At 48.8% G+C, this 21,506-nt stretch overlaps 1 long non-coding RNA gene across 1 annotated transcript; it reads right to left on the bottom strand.

Annotated features, from left to right (window-relative positions):
- Nucleotides 1–311: 311 nt before the first annotated feature.
- Nucleotides 312–2,092, bottom strand: LOC103593437. The gene is made up of 2 exons (XR_550754.1): nt 1,905–2,092; nt 312–1,562 (listed from the first exon to the last, which is right to left on the bottom strand). It is a non-coding gene; the product is annotated as an uncharacterized LOC103593437 (long non-coding RNA).
- Nucleotides 2,093–21,506: the final 19,414 nt, after the last annotated feature.

The following is a 21,506-nucleotide window of genomic DNA, read 5'->3' as shown; positions in this document are numbered from 1 at the left end:
TTGAGGGAAAGAGATAGGTTCTATTTTTTGTTATTTTTATAAAATGAGGAAATAAGTGTTGAATTTATAGAATGAGGACATTCACACTGACCTGAAGCCATCATTACTCTTTGGTAGTGACTTTATAAATTTCACACAGATAAATCTCTCATAGCTCCCTGCTTCACAATCAATGAATGAGTTAATACTCACCAACCATTATGTATTAACTATAACCAGTATAGGATATTATAGCTACAAATATGTGAAACCGTGACTTGGATGTGGATCAAAGACTGTTATAGAATCTCCCTTGCTAGATAAGATAAATGACTACATTAGCATTTCTCTTCAGTCGTTATTTTTTTTTTGACTCATTTAAAACTATATGCAGATAGAAATAGAACTGTTTTAAGTGCTGATCTCAATATGAAATATAGAATTCACAGAATACACAAAAGTATCGATGATATAATATTCTATAATCAGGATGCTATGAATTTTACATTAAAATTCAATTATGTAGTAAAAAATAGAGTTGTTATAGCTAGAAAAAAATATTTTCAGAGGCAGCAGATACCATTGGTGGAAATGAACAGTTCTACATAGACAGAAAATCCAGGAAGTATGCAAACTAGACACCAGGATACTCAGTATATTAAATTTAATCAGAGATTACACAGAATATGACATAAAACAGCAGTATACTAGACTAATTATAATCTGCCACATGTGAAAACAGTTTAGAAAATGGATTAAGGTCATACTCTTTGACAGTAGGCTTGTTGGAAATACAGGCATAGAATCAGATGGATTTTTGTGTCATCTGGTGCTACCTTCCTTTGTCACCAAGTCAACTTGAACTAATAATTTGGTACGGATTCAAGCAGTAGACAGGATGTTGATTAGTAAACTAAGTCTCCTCTAGCGAGGCTGTTAGTTTCATAAAGCCACAATTAACTATTTATTGGTATTTTGGTGAGTATTTTAGATGCAAAAGCACAATTCTCCTAATAGTTGAAAATATAACTTAGAAATACCTTGTGGGACAGTCCTCTGATTGTCTAAAGTAAGAATGTTTGTCTGTTGTGTTTAATTATTTTATTCAGTGACAAATGTGTTTACATATCAGAGACTAGAATTTTAGAGATTAATACTGGTGTAATTTTTAGGGAAATCATGTCCAACTGTATTTATAAAAGCAATAATATGTTAGGTTATTCTTTTCTTTTTAATTGGTGGTACTAACTGGCCTGAGCACAGACTTTCTCCTTTTCAATCATATAGTTACAAAAACTGTACATTACAAACAGTATAGAAACTAGATGAAAAGAATGAGCCACACATCCTGGATAATTATCTATATGCAGTTAAATTTACAGATATAAAAGAAAATACAGCCTACTCCCTTATAGTGCACAGTTATGTTTTAGGTACAATGTATCACTAGCAAGTGGTAGTGGCCAACTCTAGTTGTCCCCAGCACAGAGAATAAGAGCAAGATCCGTTCGGTACAGCTTCCCTCCATCCGACAAAGCCATTATGCTCTTCTTGTATGTTGGAATATTATTAATATCCAGGTCCTGCATAGAACATAGGTTGCATTGTTATCCAGTTAAATATGGAAGTTAATTAACCAATGTCAAGTGATAAAATGTGAGATGAAAACTGCTTGTTACATCAATCCATTAAGAAAAGAGCTGGATTAAATTCTTACACAAATGTGAATAATCACGAGGTTGTTTTTAAAATCTATTTATCACAGTTTTACAGATTTAGGACAGAACCAAATTGAGTTAAGAATTGAAATCTATTTCTGCTCCTCTATAAATTTTTTAAATAGATTTCCAAAATGGATGTGAGGTTGCTTCTGGATGGATCCGTAAAGTCTGCTTAAGAAGTAAGTGGCATGGTAACTAAGTTACCTGTTTATTCTTCTCACACAGATCCTTCAGTAAAGCATCCAGTTCATTTTCATCTATGTATCCATTGCCATCCTGGGGAAGGAGAAATAAAACAGTATACAACCAACTCCATCCACAGTAGTGGGGAATGAAGTAAAATGGAAAGAATTGGAATCTTCAGGAAATCTTCCAACTTGGCTGATATTCTAACCTGTTATGTCAGGCCCTCAAAATTTTTAGCTGCTCCAAAGTTGCAGAATAGATATGAATTGCCTCTCATTCAACACCTTACATTTGTAAAATACCTTGAACTTTTCAAAGTACCTTCACATTTACTATTTCATTTTATGTTAAGGATATTGCCTCCTGTTGAAGTAAGTAAGCAGTTCATAACATGTTCAAGTGAGGACACTGAGGCCTGGGAAGCAATGTGGCTGGATGTCACAGCAGGCAGTGGCCGAGTTGTACTAGAGCCCACAGGTCCAGGAGTAGAGAAATTAGCAGAAGGAAGGGACGTGAACTAGTGATATCACAAACATCCTTTGCTCACACACCTGATATTAACATCTACTATGTGGAAGGATTCTGCTGGATATTTTCATTTAGCTTAATCCTCATTCAACCCTGCAAAGTGGGTATTGTAATTATCTCTTGCTTACAAATGAAAAAATTGAGGCTCAGAGGAGTTTGGTATCTTGTTTAAAGCCTCAGCAAATAAATAATTTATACATTCTGTGCATATAAAATTTAGACATTTCAGATAACAGTGGTGTTAGGTGGTTTAAGGTGAGTTTTACATGTGCTGTTTCACCTGGTTGGCTTTTCATATAATGGTTATAGACACTGTCCTTCCCACACATGTGTTAAGAGTACGGTCTTCCCCACATTCCACTTCCGCTCACATATTGAGAGTTTGGGTTCCCAGTAATTGTATAGACTGCAAACTCTGACTGCCTAAATATTTTCAGGCAAGCAGAGTTGAGTCTTTGATTTAATTTTCTCGTCAATACTAGTGAGTTCGTAGTACCTAGGATTTTCTTTTCTCCAAGATTTTATTCTAAGTGGTAGAACTGAATTAGGGTATTCTTTGTAGAAAAAGTAACTTTTGATTAGAGGCTGTGCAAACTTTGGGGAATCAGTCTTTGTAACTGTATTGTTTTTAGTCTTCTCTGCTGAAAGGAAAAAAATGCTTTGAAGAATAAAAAAATATTGACAGTAAGAACCAGCATTTTTATGTCTTCTCTACAATGTTGAAACTCACAGTATTAAATTTCAGATTAATCTGAAGTCTAAAAAGAAATATATCAAAATGCGAAAGCAGTTTTTGTGTTAGGATGGTGGATTTTTTTTCCTTTTCAAAATGTTTGTAATGTGTTTATATTTTATAATGGAAGCAATAAATGCAAATGTTAAATTTATCTGAGCCTCCTATGGTGAGTATAATCATCACGATGGTTGTAGACAGCTCTTCTGTAGCCCAAAAAGAAAATGAGCCCAATTTTTAAAACGTGGACGTACTTGTATTGCCACTTAACATATTCGAAGAGAATCAAGACTATTAATAGAAAACCCATGAGGGCTGGCATGTTAGCTCATTTGATTAGACCAGGGTACTGATACACCAAGGTCCGGGGTTTGATCCCTGTACTGGCCAGCCGCCAAAAAAAAAATAAAACCCTTGGGAATTTTTTTCTTCACAGGAACCCAGGCTTCCTATATATTATTTGTAAAAGTCCTAGCTCCTCCTCCTGCTGCTGAGCTGGCAGGAGGCACTGTGCTCAGTGCTGCCTCTCCTGCCCTGCCCTTGCCTCCCAGGCTTCGCCCTCCAGAGCCCTCGCCAAAACCCTCATCTGGCTTCCAGTGGCAATTAGGGGAACGTGGGTGGTCCACCCTCGCCTACAGGGTGCTCCAGGATCTGGCCCTTCTGTACACTTTCCCCTCCTGTACTTCCCTGCAGCCTCCCTGGTAGTAATCCCCTCTGCCCCGGTCTCAGCCCCATCTTCCCCTGCTATTGGTCAGCTTTCCCTGACCAACTGATCTCATGCAAGGAAGGCATCTGAGCATACAATGTCACACACCCAGTTTTGTTGTCCTCATCCCTTACCACTCGGAAGTTACCTGTGTTCCCATTACCTGTCCTCCGCGTGAAATGTGAGCTTTACAACAAGAACTTTGTGACAGTCACCAGATCACCAAGTCTTAAAACTATGGTAGGTGTTTAATAAATATGAATTATCACAGCCATAGACTGAAGAAGGTATATCTCCATTTTGCAAATAAGGAAATTGAGTACAGAAGTTAAATAACATTCTAAGCATCATTCAAGTGGCAGAGCTGAGAATCAAACACAAGTTTCTGTGTCCAGAGCCTTCACATGATTATGCTACCTCCCTCGTAATATGGAGGTTGTTTCTCCAGGTCACCTCCTGGTCACTATTCACTGAAAGCGTAGGGGAAAATAGGAGGCTGAATTGCCATCCATGCTTTGGATTCTCATCTGTACAAATCCCAGGCTGGGGACTTTGATGCTCTTCGACAGACCATTGTACCTTGAGGATTCTGTACAAGAATGAGAGGTTGAAGTGGTATCTTGGTTGTATGTTGCAGCTTGACCAGGAGGCATTTACCAAAACAAAAACTAAGAAAACTGGTGACCAGTGCCTAGGATCACTTCTCAGCCTTTTGGCTAAGATCAAGTGCAGAAGTGCATAGGAATTGCTATAAATGGTTCATGTGAAAATCTGTTGAGTTTCTATAGAAGGGAATTAAACAGTAAGTAGATCACAGCTGTAGCTTCAAAATGAAAAGTTCATAAACCATGATGAGCTTACCACGTGGAAACAACTAAATAACCCATCACAGGTGCACAAAAGCTGCCCACTGCCATAACAAGAACACTGAGGAAAGAGATAAAGGAAAAAACTATTCGTAGAAGTTCAATCCCCCTTCAAGTCATGTTTCAAGTCAGGAGACTAGCTGTAGCATTAAGAATTTTTAAAAGTATATCACTGGGTTTCTTACAAGGGAATAATTAGTTACTTGTGTTTGTGTTTTTGGTTTCGTAATTTTAAATCGATAGTATTCGTTCTCTGCAAGAATTCTTCAGATGATACGAAGACATTTTAAAGCATACCTGGTATCCCCAGACCCCACTGATGCATGACCGATAGGTGTGTTTTGCTGCCCTCTGCTGCTCACAGGTGGTACAGCAGTGACTGAACAGCCCATTCCCAGGACTGCCACTTGGTATTGCCAGAAAGCTGGGGAAGCTTGGGGAAAAAAGACTTACGAATTGTTCTCTCCTAAGGCAAACTCCCTACTACAACCAACCCAACCAGTCCGTGCATGGCTGTGCTCCACTCCCACCCAAAATTAAAGTGAAAAATACTGTTTCTGCTAAGACATCAATGAGATGATCCTGGGTTTTCAAGTTATTTGAATGGCTTATGTTAATAGAAAGATGATTGCTGTAAGAGACACCCCTGTGGGTCACCAGGAGAGCTGGCTGATCACTCTCAAAGTGTGCTCTTTAGATTCATCTTGTCTCCCAAAACAAAATCTCAGAGGACAGACAAAGCCGACCACCCCTGTACTTTGCCTCCATCATGTCCATACATACATATATACATGTGCTGACTTTGGAGGAACAAATATTTTCACTCATTGGATATTGGTATGTTGGAGTTAGTGCTTGTTTGAATCAAGACTCACCTTAATGGCTGGATAACCTTAGCAAGTCACTTAACCTGTCTCAGCCTGTTTCTTCATCTGTGCAATGGGGATAATAGTAACTAGTTATTAATCCAGTGAATATAAAGTCCTAGCTATATGTCAAGTGTTTTGCTGACTTTTTAAAGATATGCATGGGAGAAAAGCTGATCCCAATGCCTGGCTCAGAAGTAGCCTTCTAATTTTCACTACTAGGAGTGTTTATTTCCTTATTACATAAGCAATGTTCGTTTGTCAGCTAACTAAAAACCATCATCAGCAACTTTTTTTTCCCTCCCTGTGAAATGCTATTTAAAAGGCGTGGTCCTCTCATTTTTTCCCTACTTAATGGAGACTTATGTAATGTTAGAGTTGGAAAGAATCTTAAGAGTCATCCAATCCAGCTTTTTGCCCAGTGTAGGACTCTCCTATAACCCCCTGTATGGACACCTCCACCTGGCCAGGTGGCCTATCCTTCGGGCAGCTCGACTATTAGTTCCTTCTTGGACCCAAATCAACTTCCTTGTTGATGTCCTAGTTGTGCTCGGTAGATCTTCTTAGGAAAAATATCAGTCTTCTCTCCATTATGAGAGCCCTTTATATATTTGAAGAGAGCTATTACTTCTTCCTTTGTCAAAAACCATCTTTTGTCCAGGCTAAGGTAAAAGGAAATAATAACCACTTCAACCTACGTGGATCTTTTTTTCTAAAATATTTCCATGGAGTACTTTTGTTTTCAAGGAAATACCGCCTTTATTAAGGTGATGGGACCTTACATATTTTGATTCTATAAAAGGGTTCAAATGATGACTTGAGATAAAACATGAAAGTAATTGCCATTAGTTCTCCCCCTGAAATGCATTGCTACAACAATTGGTTCTTGCTCTCAGGCAGCATTTGCAAACTGAATTCCCCATAAAACTGGGAGGCAAAAGGTAAGGCTTGGTACAGTGTGAAGTTCAGGGTGCCATCCCCAGAGTCTGACTCTGTAGCTCTGGGCTGGGGCCCAGGAATTCACATTTTAACAAGTGCCACGGGTTCTCCCACAACCGCATGGCAGACGTTACCCAGGAGGGCCCGGTCCCTCCGCCCCCCAAGCCGGCACTGCCTGACAGAGCCACCCTGTCCCCAGCTAGCCATGTGCAAGACATCATGAGCACACGCACGGTGTTGGGCGCCCGTGCCTGAACGAGTCTCCTTTCCCTGGCTAATCCCTTGCCCTCTTCCCGTTATTTCTCACCCTCTTGTTCGATGCCTGGGATGCCAGCTGAAGTTGGTGGGGGGAGGGGACCATGTGCAAGACATCATGAGCACACGCACGGTGTTGGGCGCCCGTGCCTGAACGAGTCTCCTTTCCCTGGCTAATCCCTTGCCCTCTTCCTGTTATTTCTCACCCTCTTGTTCGATGCCTGGGATGCCAGCTGAAGTTGGTGGGGGGAGGGGAGGGCTTGACCCTTAATGAGCACTTAGCTCTGACCATTTTACTCACATTCACTCTAAGCATTTTACTCACATTCACTTATTTAATTCTTCATTTGAGATAGGTTCTAATGTCACCATTTTATAGATGAGGAAATTGAGGCACAGAATGATAAGGCTGTTTGCCCCAGGTCACCCAGCCAGTAAGACAGCGAGCCAGGGTGGGGACGCAGGCAGGCTGATTCCAGGAGGCCTCCCGTGTGCTCTGCTCAGTGCCTGGACCTCTTCCGGTCCCAAAGGCACTTCCAACTCAGCATGGGAAATGGTCACTTTGCTTCCCATCACCACTCTCTCCAGTACTTTCTTTCTTGGTTGGTGCCATCACTTCCATGAGAAACTCCCTTTCTGCAGGTCCCTCAGCCAGCTTCCCACCTCTTAATCCTAAGCCCAGCCCTTCTGAGGCCATGCTACCTGCCGCCACCCCATCCCCGCTGCTGGAGCTCATCAGTTTGCAGGGGAGCCCTTAGTTCTGCTCGTTAAACAAGTGCTTGCCAGATGCCAGCAGCCCGCGAGGCTGTGGTGCCTGTTGCCTGAAGTGCTGCAAGAGCTTTGACCTGCTCTCCCAGCTGCCAGTCTGGTCCCCTTCCTGTCCACCTCCGCCGTGGTGATTGTGAAACGGCACCCACCTCTGCCATGGTGATTGTGAAATGGCGTTCTGATCTTGCCGCTCTCCCCTGCTGAGAACCCTCCAGCGGCTCCCCCCAGCCAGCAGGACGAAGACCCAAACCTCTACGTTTGCCTCTGCCTGCCCTTTGAACTCAGTTTCTTCCTGACCCCTACTTTGAACACGTACTCCAACCAAGCTGCTAGTTCCCTGCACACAGCATGCCGTTGTCACCTCCCGCCTCCCTGCACTGGCTGCCCTCTCTCCCTGGATGGAGGATCCAGACACCCTGCCCCTGGCTGTGTACCCGGTTTGGGGACAAACTTTAATTTTGACATAATTTCACAGTTACACAAAAGTTGTAAGATAGTACAAAGAAATCCCCTATACCGTTGACCTGCACCCGGATCATTGTTAGCATTCCACCACATTTATAGGCACGTGTGCGTGCACACACGCAGCATATGTGTATGTTTTTCTGGGCCATTTGAGAGTGAGTTGCAGACATATCATTCCTCTTTACTCCTAAATACACTGGTGTTTATCTCCTAGGAACAAACACATCCTCTTACATAACCAAGTTACAGTTATCAAAATCAGGAAATGTAACATTTACACAATGTTTTCTGATCTACAGGCTATGGTCAAATTTCACTGATTGTCTCAGTAATGCTCTTTACAGCTAGTTTTCTCCTGGTTTGGGATCATGCATAACATTTAGTTGTCATGTCTCCTTAGTCTTCATTAATCTGGGACATTGCCTCTTTCACAACACTGGCATTTTAAAAGAATACAAGCTAATTGTTTTGCAGAATGTCCCCAGAATGTTTGTGTGATGTTGCCTTGGATTAGGTTCCGATTCTGCTTTTTTGGCAGGGATAGCCCTGAGGCGATGCTGTGCCCCTGGCACAGCACTGCAAGGGCCGTGGGATGCTGCGGGTCGCCCCGTTTCTGGTAATGGACACTGATGGCCTGGGAAGGGTGGGGTCTTATTTCTTCCAACCTCAGTTTTCATATTGCCTTTTCTAAGGAGTATTTCTTAGACCCCGCCTCCCTGGCACCCACAGAAGGGTTAGGTGTTGTCCCCACAGTGGCTGGGGACAGTGCCTCATCTGTATGCGTCCTCGTCGTATGTACGTCTCCCTGCTTTCCTGCAGGTCGCATGAGCATGAGACCACACGTGCTCACAGGGCAGCCCCTGCTCCTATCCAGGGCCTGGCACACAGTAGATGCTTAATAAATAGCTGCTGAGTGAATGAAAGGAATGAGTGAGATGTTTGGGAACTGATTCAGTTCCAGAGCAGAGCCTCCAAATCTCTCCAGATGAGTCTTTTGTCTGTGGCCTTTCTCTGCTTTGTCCATGAAGCACGGCTAACTTCTTGGGTTTCTTTTCATGCCGGATCCTCACTGAAAGCATGAAAATCTGACTAAATCCTGGTGGAGAGGCATGATCTTTATCCTTCCATTTGGGAATCACAGAATGGACCAATTTTAGAAACTTTGAACCCTCATTCTGGATTTTTCCATGTGTTTGTCTCAGGAGGGAGGGTGGGAGTGGGGAGATTCCCTGGGTCTTTGTTGTGTGAAATATTCGGACTCAACAGAGCAGCACAGAGAGCCTTTCATAATAAGCAGAGCCTCCTCCCCGCTGCTCCGCCCAGCCCACGCTTCATGCCTGGTAGGGAGGCGACTCAGGAGATCTCTCTCTCCCTTTGCTCTTTCAGACGCAGGAGGAGGGAGACGCACTGATGGCATTGACCTCTCCTGCAGGCAGCTCGGCAGATGGCATTGACCTCTCCTGCAGGCAGCTCGGCAGATGGCATTGACCTCTCCTGCAGGCAGCTCGGCAGATGGCATTGACCTCTCCTGCAGGCAGCTCGGCAGATGGCATTGACCTCTCCTGCAGGCAGCTCGGCAGATGGCATTGACCTCTCCTGCAGGCAGCTCGGCAGATGGCATTGACCTCTCCTGCAGGCAGCTCGGCAGATGGCATTGACCTCTCCTGCAGGCAGCTCGGCAGATGGCATTGACCTCTCCTGCAGGCAGCTCGGCAGATGGCATTGACCTCTCCTGCAGGCAGCTCGGCAGATGGCATTGACCTCTCCTGCAGGCAGCTCGGCAGATGGCATTGACCTCTCCCGCCGCTCCAGGTCACCAGGTCTCCTGGTCTCCAGGTGCAAGGGCTGCACTCTCTGCCTCGGCGGCTTCAGGAAAACCCTGGACATGTGGTCCTTGGCCATCTTTTCTGCACCGTTTGCTATTTGTGAAGCTTAGGACAGCACCAACTCACTCAACTGGATCCTCAACCAGATCGCTCTGTGAAGTCACCGCTGAGAACAGCTGTGTAACCAGGGCTTTGTGAATGATGAATAACAGCTGTTGTGCATTGTTTCTGGGTGGAGATTTCTCAGGAAACCAGGCCTACTTTGCCAGCCAGTAGGATGGGGGTCATGGGTCTCCACCAGTGAGTACTGGATGAACCATGCGACCCGAGCTGCAGGTTCATTTGGTCCGGCTTGCTCTTACCCCATTACATAGATGGCGACTGAGGTCAGGAGACAGGGCTGTGTGTGAAGCGAACCAGTGAACCCCTGCGACATGATGGTTGCAACACATACCTTAGCCGCTTCCAGTCCCAGTGCAGGGAGACATTCAAGGATGAATGTTCTGAGGAGGTGGGTGGGAGGGGCCTCAGGAAAAGGTTGGGCAGCTGCAGCACTTGGGGTGGCCTCGGGTGGAGGCGAACCTGGTGCCCATGCTGAGTAATGCCCCATGCGGACACAGCCATCACGCCTTCTGAGTGAGTAGGATCTGTCGGGAGGGGCCTCAGGAAAAGGTTGGGCAGCTGCAGCACTTGGGGTGGCCTCGGGTGGAGGCGAACCTGGTGCCCACGCTGAGTAATGCCCCATGCGGACACAGCCATCACGCCTTCTGAGTGAGTAGGATCTGTCGGGGACGCTGAGGCCTGGCTTCTGTGAGTTGGCGCTCACAATGGGCTCCCCGGGCTCTTCTGTTGTGCTGACGTGAGTCAAGCTGCATTGTGCCAAATCGAATTGGACTGAAATAAAAGGAATTGGAAGGCCTACAAATAGGTATGGATCTCTTGCCGAGCGCCAGGCCCAGGGGAATCAGAGATGAGTAAGACAGTCCCTGTCTCCACACACACTAACTGTGACATTGTGGGCTTGCCCAGGAGTGCATTTGGGGATGGGAGGGGGTGGGCATGGGCAGGAAGGATTAGAGAAAACCACTAGGGGGCCGGGTGAGCCTCTGCTGGGTGAGGGGCAGCCACCAGTGGTTTTCAGGTGGGAGTCCTGGGAGCCGCACCTGCACCAAGTGACTAATTGTCACACTTCACCGCATATCCGAATCACCACAGGACTTGTCAAAACACACACTGCTGGGCTCCCCCTCTGAGGTTCTGAGTCAGTCGGTTTGGAGTGAGGCCTGGGGATTTGCTTTGTTGATAAATTCCCAAGTGGATGATGTGACACTGTTGGTACAGGGACTTCTGAGAAGGAGACAGATTGGAGAGGGATTTTGAAGAATCCAGCCAGACTGAGAGAAGCCCTGGCTCTTCTGAGACTCTGAGCAGCAAGGCCACTCGTGGTATTTTTTGGAGCACTCAGATATGAGCAGATGTGCCTTTCTTATCTGTATGCCCATCCTAGCTTCAGACCCTCAGTGACAATGGTGCAGTACTCTGGACTTGTGACAGACACCCAGTGCCCCTGATCCGAAGGTGAGCGACCCTAGGCCAAGCCACACAGTGGTCCCACTGGGGCATTCTGTGGTCCCTTGCTCAGCGTTATGCTGTCTCCCAAGCAGTCCTGCAGAGACCCGTACCTCTGAGCCCACTTGGAAGCATTTCTAGGGATTTCTGCAACAATGGTTCCAGTTTCCCCATGGTCACTGGTGAAACCCCCAGACATCCCTTGGAAGGGCTGTTCCTACCATCACTCTGGGGGCCTGGTCACTGTCTGGATCTGGAGGCGTTTATTTGTGAGCAGCCTACACAGAATTGAAATAAAGCCCCACTTGAAAGGATAAGTCTGTTCTTACTAGCATCCCATTTCCCACCGGCAGGGAGCTTAGCACTGCGATCAAGCCCGGAGGCACCATGTTTGCAGGTCTCTCTCTTGGGACTTCTCATGGCACCAGCTATGTAGCAGTCAGGGTCCAGTTGAGAGAGAAGAAACCACATGCTGAAATGAATGAGGAAGTTTTTGACGTAATTGTAATGGGATTACAGTAATAAGGGATTGGCTAGTAAGAAGAGAATTCCAGATAATCTAGAAAGAACAGCTGTAAGGAGCAGCCACTCTCCCAGGCTGAGATCGGCCTTTCTTGAGACAGCACTGCTGAGATTCACTGAACGCCGCTGGGAAGTCACTGTTGGGGCCCCCAGATGGGGCTTGCTGGAAATCCAGCCTCTAGGGTGCCAGGGTCAGCTGTTCTCCTGTAAGGAGAAGTGCCTTACAGGAGGAGGTCAGCCACAAACCGCTTTAGGAGGGTGCTGGAGGAAGCTGCTGGCTGCTGCTGAGCACCGTGTGTGACAGCAGGACGGTCCGTGTGCACACAGGCACCAGGCGACCGGAAGGAGGCTCCTTCCTCTCACAGCACCTCGACATCACCCTCCCTGACATCCTCTCCTAACAATGGGCCACCCATCAAAGGAAAAATATCTAAAGGGGCCAGATCCATTTTCTCAAGAGCAGGCGATGAAGGAGGCACTAAATTGATAAGGGGCACATTTCCCAAAGACTGGTTCTTGACAGAAGAGTCCAGGATATGGGAGTTTGGCAAAGCTATTCTTTTGTCAGAGGTATAGGGAATTGGCCTCAAGAGCTCCTCTGTGAAATCCCTTAACACTATAGATACCAGATACCTTGAAGAAGTCCGTGCAGCTGGGTGGGGTTGTGAGGGTGAGAGAGGAGCTGAGCCTGCTTCTGCTCCCACACTGGCTTCCACACAGTTTCTGCATTAAACTGGGCAAGGAGACTGGGAGCATCCTTTTTATGGATGGGCACCCAGAGTTGAAACCTCATTGAAATGAATAAATATTCTCAGCCAAAGAGAACTCAAGACCCAGATGTCTAGTTCTAGGCCAGGGGAATTTCCTGACTTTCAAAAAAAACAAAACACTTTCTTGTTCCTCTGGATTCTATAAAGACGTTTTTAGTGAAAAGTGAGGAAAAGACATTTGACACCCAGCTTGGTATTGCAGGTGCCCAGCAAAGGCTTGCTGATTGGATTTGTAACTCGCCTGGCACAGTCTTTGGAACCTGGGCTATGCATTCTGTTGCAAATGTCAAGATAGCCATTTTCACAGTAATACAAGTGATGGTCCCTAACACTGTGCACCTCCTGTGTACCTGACCCTCTGCTGTGTGCTCCGCAAGCAGCAGCCTGTAAGACTCCAGACTAAAGAAAACTTTTCTTTCTTCTCCAATAACCCTGTAATAATCTGATTGTCAGTTAGTACACACAGAAAATCAAACCAGGGCAGTGTACTAGTGTGCCAGGGCTGCCATAACAAAGTACACAGACTGCGGCTTCAACAACAGAAACTTACTTTCTTGGAGTTCTGGAGGAGGCTGGAAGTCCCAAGACCCAGGCGTCAGTAGGTTGGTTTCTCCTGAGGCCTCTCTCCTGACTTGTAGGTGGCCGTCTTCTCCCTGTGTCCTCACATGGTCGTCCCTCTGTGTGTGTGTGTGTGTGTGTGTCCTCATCTCCTCTTCTTATAAGAACAACAGTCAGATTGGATTAGGGCTCATGTCATGAGCTCATTTTAACTTATTTACCTCTTTAAAGACTCTGTCTCCAAATTCTCGGGTTCTGGGGGTTAGGGCTTCAACATATGGATTAGGGCTCATGTCATGAGCTCATTTTAACTTATTTACCTCTTTAAAGACTCTGTCTCCAAATTCTCGGGTTCTGGGGGTTAGGGCTTCAACATATGAATTTGGGGAGAAGGGAAGACAGTTCAGCCCATAACAGGCAGTATTTCTATTGCTATAAACTTGAGTATATATGTGGTTAAGGGCTTTGAATAATAATTTAAGAGGTACCATTTCTCAATTTTAAGCTGCCCTTCTAACCTCATGATCTAGTTAATTTTATCTTCAGATACACATATTTGCAGCAGATATTTGTGGCCTCCAAGTTCTTGAAAATATGTCAAGCCCCTTCCATTTTTGGAATTCTAAGTGGGTTCTTGGTGAGTCTGTCTCTAGTATCAATAAAAAATTGAACTGTGGGCCCAGAATTTTCCAGCCGTCCCCAGCATGTGGTATGATAATTAGAGGATCTTGTTCAACAATCCTGGGACACCAAATGGACCCATGACTCTCCTTGGCAAAGGTTCCTCACACACCCCCTGGGTGACTTGACTCCCTCTGACAGTCTGACGTGGGAAGAGGGTCTCACGCTACCTAATGGACAGAGGAGAGGGGAAAATTCTACCACCCATCTTTGGGCTGAGGTGGGCGCAATACCAGGAGCTGCCAGCAGAGGGCGTCAGCACCAGCATCACACCAAGCAGCCCCAACCTGCAACTTGGTTTCTGCTCAGGATCTCCCGCTGCCTTTAAAGAAAGAAAAAATTCATTCCTGATGCGTCGCCATTGCAGATGTACTTTTGCATGATATGTAGAACCATTTAGATAGGTCAAGTTGGGGAGACTATGAATTCTTTCCCCTGTAATCAGAAGTAAAATTAAAGCTTTTCTTTTCCCAGCTCTGTAAAATGACTCTAGTTGACATGGTCGGAGTCACCTCTTTGAACAGGGTTGCATTATCCCCACATGTCCTTGGATATAGAAGACCGAGGGCCTATTATCTCCGTGAAGGCCTTAAGTGCCCATTGAGGCCTGGGCACTATCACTTGGGGGCCACTACTTACTTGAGGCTCTGTATGCACAGTACATTCTGGGCAATGGGTGTTTTATACCCGTTTTGGAGATAAAGATAACTGAGGTCTAGAGCAGAATTGCATACAGATAGTGGGGCTGGGATTTGAACCCTGGGCTGTTTGGCTCCAAATCTAGAAAGCTGACTATGATGTCACACCCCATGATTCCTTTAGTATTAGATCCCAGCTAATACTGGGTCCCAGTCTTCTCTGCACATTAGAAAGCTCTAGGGAGCTTTTGAAATTCCCAGTGTGTAGCCCCATCCCAGAGATGCTGATTAAATTGGCCTGGGGGGAGGCCCGTAACCATCACAGGGGATCTGAATGCTCCTCAGGTGATTCTAATGAGCAACCTGGACAGGACTTTCCATCTCTGGTGAAAAGCACTTGGGAAGGTCAGAGCTACAAAGTGACCCTGTGATACCAGTGGGGTCACTAATTGGAAACTTGCAGATCAGTTTGGCTTGGGCAAAAACAGCAGTCCCCCTGGCCTGGGATAAGGTCAGAAAAGTCCGTGCAGGGACTGAGAGTCAGGGCTGTTTGTTCCAGGCTGTGAAAAGACAGACTGATCAGCTAAAATGTGCAAGGCACCAGGCTGACTTGTGGAAGGGACACAACAAATAACTGCCCCCAACTCGTCTGTCTTTCAGGATCTGAAGGTCTAGCTATGGAGAGACACAGCTCAGCTAGAAAAACAAAAACAAACAAACAAACAAAAAAAACCCCAAACACATGTACTCCAATGTATGGTAAGAACCAAGTAAGTGAACTCCAGAGAAGAACTGGCGTAGTCCAGGAAGCCCTCGAGGAGATGGTGAGCCTGAAAGCTGAATGGGACTTTGAAGAACAGGGAGGATTCAGGGCGGGAGGGCTTTTCAAGAGAGCCAAAGAGAGGACAGGTGCACCCAGGCATGCCTGGGGGTGCAGCTGGTGGGAGCCCAGGGTTGGCTGAGAGTGGTCATCATAGGGCACGGGCATCCCTGGGGTAGCTGTTGAGGGTGTGGTCAATGCGGAGGCAGGGTGGGTTGGGCCAGGTTTGGGAAGCGATTCTTTTTTTTTTTTTTAATTATTACTCTTGTTGTTTCTTTTTTTTTTGGTTATTTTATTTTATTTTATTTTATTTATTTTATTTTATTTTGGGAAGCCGTCCTTTATGGCTGCCATCCTCCAAGCCATAGAGGTCGTTGGAGGTGCTGGGCAGCCAAGATGCATGAGCAAAGCTTTTGAGGAGGATTCATCAGGTGTGTGCCAGCTTCTGTTGTCCCAGTATCCCCCTCTCAGGGCCTCTACAGCTGGGCGCTCGCTGGCAGTGATAGGCGGGTGCTGGAAAGGAGAAGGCAGGTGTCTGCGAGGACACCTCGGACACCCCCCTGCCCCCCCTACAGGCTCCAGGGCTCCAGTGTAAAGTAGGCCACCCTTTTCCAGGGACAGAGAACCGGTCACTTCTCACTGCTTCAGGTGGCTCTGCAGGCAGGAGGCAGCGTGTTGTGGCTGCTCAGTCCCAGGGGAAACTTGAGGAAAGCTGCATGTAGACCCCTCTTTTTCTACCTGAGGCAGGGCTGGGGTGGAGCCCACAAATACAAGGTTCTCAGGGCAGGGGCTGGCAGGGCCTTGGCCCCCAGCAAGGCGAGCCTTGGGTGAAAACAGGATCAGCTCTGGGGACCTTGCTCACCCAGCAGCTCCCCCGTTCCAGCGTGGGCTCTGCGTCCTGCTGCCCACCCCTACCTCTGTCCCAGCGGGGCCGACCCTCTGGAGGCAGCAGCTTTGCCACCGTGATCCTCCCTTCTGGAGACATCCAAATGCCCAGATGCGCTTGCCTGGGAATTCAAGTGGTGGCGGGAGAGGCCCGAGCCCGCGGGTGCGCCACTGCAGAGCAGGGCCTGGACCGCGGCCGCTGCCTTCCTGTGCTGCTCTTCCCTAAGCCGGCCGGTCTGCTCCCGCTGTTTGCATTCAGAAGAGCCTAAGCAAGTCCCCGGCTTTTCTCCCTCAGCTGCTGGCTGTCCCCACACCATCTCTGCCTTCGCAGCTCCCTGCCTCCCAAGCCATCCTCTCCTCCAGGCCCATCCCTCGTCTCTCCCTGCCACATGCAAGCTTGGTGCACTCGGTCACTTGCTTCAGACACCACACGATTGCTGAGGGCTCCCTGAGTGACACTTGCAGAGCTAAGTGCTCAATGCTCCCCTTTGCTGCTGTTGTTCAGCCGCGCTGTCTCTGGGTCCCTGCAGGAACTGCTCTGCATGTCCTCTGTCCCTGGTCCCCGGACCAGCCCTGCCCACCACCTTGCTCTTTGCAGATAAGCTCGGACTTCACTGAAACAAGGTGGCTTCTAACCAGAGCTGCTCGCGTTCCTCCTCCTCTTCCCTGCGAGCCGGTGTCCCGCAATGTCCTCTCTTCCCTCTCGTGGGGATGGGACACCCTCTGGCCTGTGCTTCCGATGCATTGCTAGTGCTGTCCCTTTCTCCCTCCTCTGGGACCTGCAACAGGTGCCCCCTCTGTCTCCTGCCTTAGCAAGCATTCTCCCCCCCACCTACCCCGGCTCATTTTCCTCACCCCAAGACACGCTCCTGTCCTTTATCCTGAACAGTGTCTACAGAACCCTGTGGTCCCCCTCAGTGACAGTCTTATCTCTCCTTTCCTGTTCCATCAATCTCTGACTTCAATTTCCTCGCCTCCTCTCACCTCCCAGCCCCTGCCATCGGGCTCCAGCCTCCGCCACCCCCCTCTGCAGGGCGCAGCAGGCTGCAGCCACCCAGCCCTGTGGCCTGTCTTTCTCCTCGGCCTCCAGGGCTGGGCACGGGGGTCACTGCCTCCCTGCTTCTAGGCAGTTCTACGCTCGCCGCTTCTCTGAGCTCCTGAGCCTCCTGTTCTCTGCCTCTTTCGTCCCAGGGTGTCTGTCTCTTTCCTAGGTCTGTAGGTTCCTCATTTCTCTCTCCCCCACCCCCATTGGTGATCTCATTTGCTCCTAGGGCTTCACCTCCATCAGTGACGTTAGCCTGGCTGCAGCTCTTACCTGTCCCCTAAGCTCCAGACATCTCTGCCTGGACGCTGCAGTGGACCCTGGAAGCCCTCCTCCCACTCCTGGTGGCAGGCCCCGAGCTGTCCTCTGGGAGCCACCCTCTCCATTCCATCCAGGTGGTTTAGGGACGTCTGACTCACCTGCTTCAAGAATGGTGTGACCCATGGGCTGGCCCGGTGGCATACTGCTACAGTGCGCCGCTTGGGAGCGCGACGGCGCTCTCGCCGAGGGTTCGGATCCCACATACAGACCAGCCGCTCACTGGCTGAGTGAGGTGCAGGCACAGCACCGAGGGTTGCGATCCCGTTGCCGGTCCCGGTCCGGTACGGGTGCGACACTGAGGGTTGCGATCCGTTGCCGGTCACGAAAAAAGACAAAAAGGAAAAAAAAAAAAAGAATGGTGTGACCCAGAGAAGGGCTCAGACCAGCCAGGAAGAATAAATCCTGGTCTCTTGCTAGGATGAGCTGCTGAGTTTGCTGAGCTGGCTGAATATGAGGGTGGGCTGCCGGGGCCACCGTTGTTGCCACATCAGGGACCCCACTTGAGAATGAAAGCAGACTCAGGAGATGGGACAGGGTGGACGCTGATGCTTGGGTGTCTGCGTGGAGCTGCACAAGGCCGTGGTCTCTGCACTTTTCAGCGGTGCAGGTGCACACATTGTGTGCGTAGAAGCTGGTCTGGGTCGGATTTTTGTCACTTACTATCACAGACCTCCTACAGGCACCTCAAACAAGACATACCCCACAACCTCCACGGTCCATTAAAGCAGCTCCTCCGTCTGGCCTCGCTGGCTTCCTTCCTTCCTTCCCCCAGCCCCGGGTTATGATGCTGGTGTGCTGATGGCCTCGTGTGAACCTTCTGGAACCACTCAGTGCCAAGCTCGGCCCCTCCCTCGCTCTGCTCTTCCCTATCCCATTTCAAAACTCCATTATCTTTTGCCTGGACTATTTGGATCATTTTCCCCACTGGCTTCCTGTCCCACTGTTGCTAGGATGTTTCTGGGGCCCCACTGTGATGTGCTCACTGATGTGCTCGAGAACCTTCGATGACCTCACCCGCACCTTGGCTAGAAACTGGCTCAAATGGTCAAAGCTCTCCTGATTCACTGACTCGCTCACTCCTTTGTTTAGTCACTGTCCACTGTGTGGGTCAGGCAGTGGCCCCCTGCCCTTCCAGCCACAGCCCACCCCGCTGGATGGGACAGGACAGCCTGCAGCCAGTGTTCTGCTCCTGCGCTCGTCCCGCACCGCCACTGCCACCTGTGGAAGTCCTCTCAGGGCCTCCCTCTGTGAGCTCGGTCTGCCCCTGCCTGGCCAGTGGCGTCCTCCCCTCTGAACGCTGCGGGGCCCCACTCCCCGCGGCCCTTCTTGTGCAAGGGTGACTTGCCCACAGCTCTTCTGTCCGGAGCTTCTGGAGGGCAGAGTCTGTGCCTCTCGCTTTAGATTTCCTCCCGTGCCAAGCGCGGTGCCTGCACATAGTGCGTGCTCAGCAATTATCTTGTGGGTAAACTGAGGAATGGACATGCCTGACCACGTCTCCTGCTCCCCAGCGCCACTCTCTTGTCCTCAGCTGCCTCCGTCCGTCCAGGCAATTCCGACAGGCGGAATGCCCTGTGTCCCATCCGCCTGCTGGGCCTGCCCTCCCTGCCCTCCCTTCGGACGTGAGCCGTGAGCGCACAGCTCACCCCAGATGTCAATCTGCACACACTTCTCTTGTTGCTTTTTTTTTCTGTCCCCAATTAAACATACTTAAAAAAAAAAAGAGCAGTATGTAACAGGAGGATTTAGCATGGTGTGATTTCAGTAAAGAATTACGAGGTGCTTTCATTTTTCTTCGTGCACTCCCCGAGTCCCCCACTCTTTCACTGTCCCCTGCCCCATGCCCAGGCCCCTCTGGCACCATCCCCATCCTCACTCTCAGCAGGATGCAAACCTTGAGAATCAGGACTCACAGAGTGGAGGAAGTGAGCTGGGAAAGAAAGGCAGGTGGGAATGGTCTGGAACATTCCAGAAGCAGAGGCAAGGCAGGGGTACGGAAGTTCTGCAGGCTGGTGTGGCCCCTGAAGGAGGAAGGGTAGGGGCACCGTGCTGCAGGGGGGCAGCCCCAGGGCCACCCAGAGCAAAGTTCTGTGCCTCCACCAAGGCATGGCTTAGGGCCTTGTGTGGCAAAGTTCCACGGACGCCAGCTCCTGCCGTTAGTGCTAGCTCGACCGAGCCTCACTACTCCTGACCATGAAACTAGGTCGCTTTGTCAGGACAGCAGCAAATACGACTGCATCCAGACCCTGGGACAGCAAGTAGGACGTGGGTGTGAGAAGAGTGGGGGACAGAGTTCTGGACCTCTGAGATAGGAGAATGGAACAGTGGCATGTCATCCGCAGGAGACCAGGTGGCACTCAGGACCTTAGCCTGAGTGAGCCCGGGCTGAGGGCAAGCTGGCATCATGCAGCATGACCCGTGTGGCTGCACAGACAGCCCATGCTGGGAAGGGGCCCACTGCTTGGAGTTAGTGCTCTGGGCACCATCTTGAAATTCCTCATGATCCTGTCTTTGAACTGAGATTTTGATGAGACAGAGAGGGTGAGCTGGGGGCATGTAGCCTCAGCTTCCTTTCACGTGGTCCTGCCTCTGTCTGCCTCCCACCCTTGCCTAGGGATTGTAGCCCGCTGGTCCCTGGTGGAGGCCCAGGTGTGGCTGTCAAGAGGGTCAGGTATGGGCTCCACCGGCTGGGTTGAGGGTGAGATCCTAGACACCTGTGGACACTTGCTTGCAAGTATCCCCATGCCCAAGGGAGTATGTCCTTAGGTAGCAAATTAAAACATGGTGACTCTTGGAGAAATGTAAAAGAAAGGAAAAGCTTGTTTCCTCACCTTTTGAACAAGGGTCCCACATTTTCATTTTGCATTGGGTCCCACACGTTATGTAGCCCTCCCTGGCTAAGGAACAAGTGGGTCTCAGAAGACAGGGCTGCCCAAAGTTTCAGGCACGTGAGTCAGGTTGAGGCACCTGCTCCCAGACTCAGTGCCAAGGTCGAGCCCATCCACAGTTTCCTAGAAGTTCCCTTCCAGAGGGTTGGGGGTCTGATCCCAGGGAAGGGTGGTGTCCCCTGTGCTAATACAGTGTAAAGCTAGGGCTAATGTCGGAATCCTGCCGACATAGCCAATTGTCAAGCAATACAACTACACCAGTTGTCGAGTGAGGCAAATCATAACTAAAGCCAAAATGTTTCATTATTTTAGGTATACTACGTTTCCATTTGTATCGTCAGGGCTAGGGCTCAGACCCTTCAAACCCATTGTACAGACTGGGTCCCTAGACCCCTCACATGCCAGCCAGGCTGGATCCCCAGACCCCTCACATGCAGGTCCCCACTAGGTAATTGGGAAAGATCCCAGGAGCTGTTGGCAGACAACAGGAGCTCAGGCCTCAGTAGCAGCAGCAGCAGCGGCTTACAGGTCCAGCAACTTATAGGTCCGGCGGTGGTCGCGGCCTCACAGAGGGTCCCAGAGATACTGGCAGCAACAACAACAGCAATAGCCTCCAGCAGCAGTGATGCCCTCCCCATGGCCCACCCCCAGGAGCATCCCAGGGGGCAGGGGGCACCATGGATCAGAGCCACTCATCCTTTATACTTAAGTCCATAACCCAGGACACCTGGGTGCACATGCGCAATTACATTAGAACACCTGGGTGCATGTGCATATTTACATCAAATGCTCAGCAAGATTCTGAACATCTGAGGGGCCCTGACCATTTTCTTTCACTTTCCCAACATACGGGTTGGTGAGTAACTGCACAGGCTGGAAAATGAGGCCAGACAGGGATGCTTGAAGGAAGGTTCTGGCACATTTCCTAGATCTAAGGGTTCTCCCAGCCAAATGAATGGCGCCAGGGTGAGCATTTG

This window comes from Galeopterus variegatus, unplaced genomic scaffold (genome assembly GCF_000696425.1).
Source record: "Galeopterus variegatus unplaced genomic scaffold, G_variegatus-3.0.2 Scaffold1345, whole genome shotgun sequence".
NCBI classification, from domain to species: domain Eukaryota; kingdom Metazoa; phylum Chordata; class Mammalia; order Dermoptera; family Cynocephalidae; genus Galeopterus; species Galeopterus variegatus.
This window is presented reverse-complemented; position numbering and strand designations above follow the sequence as displayed.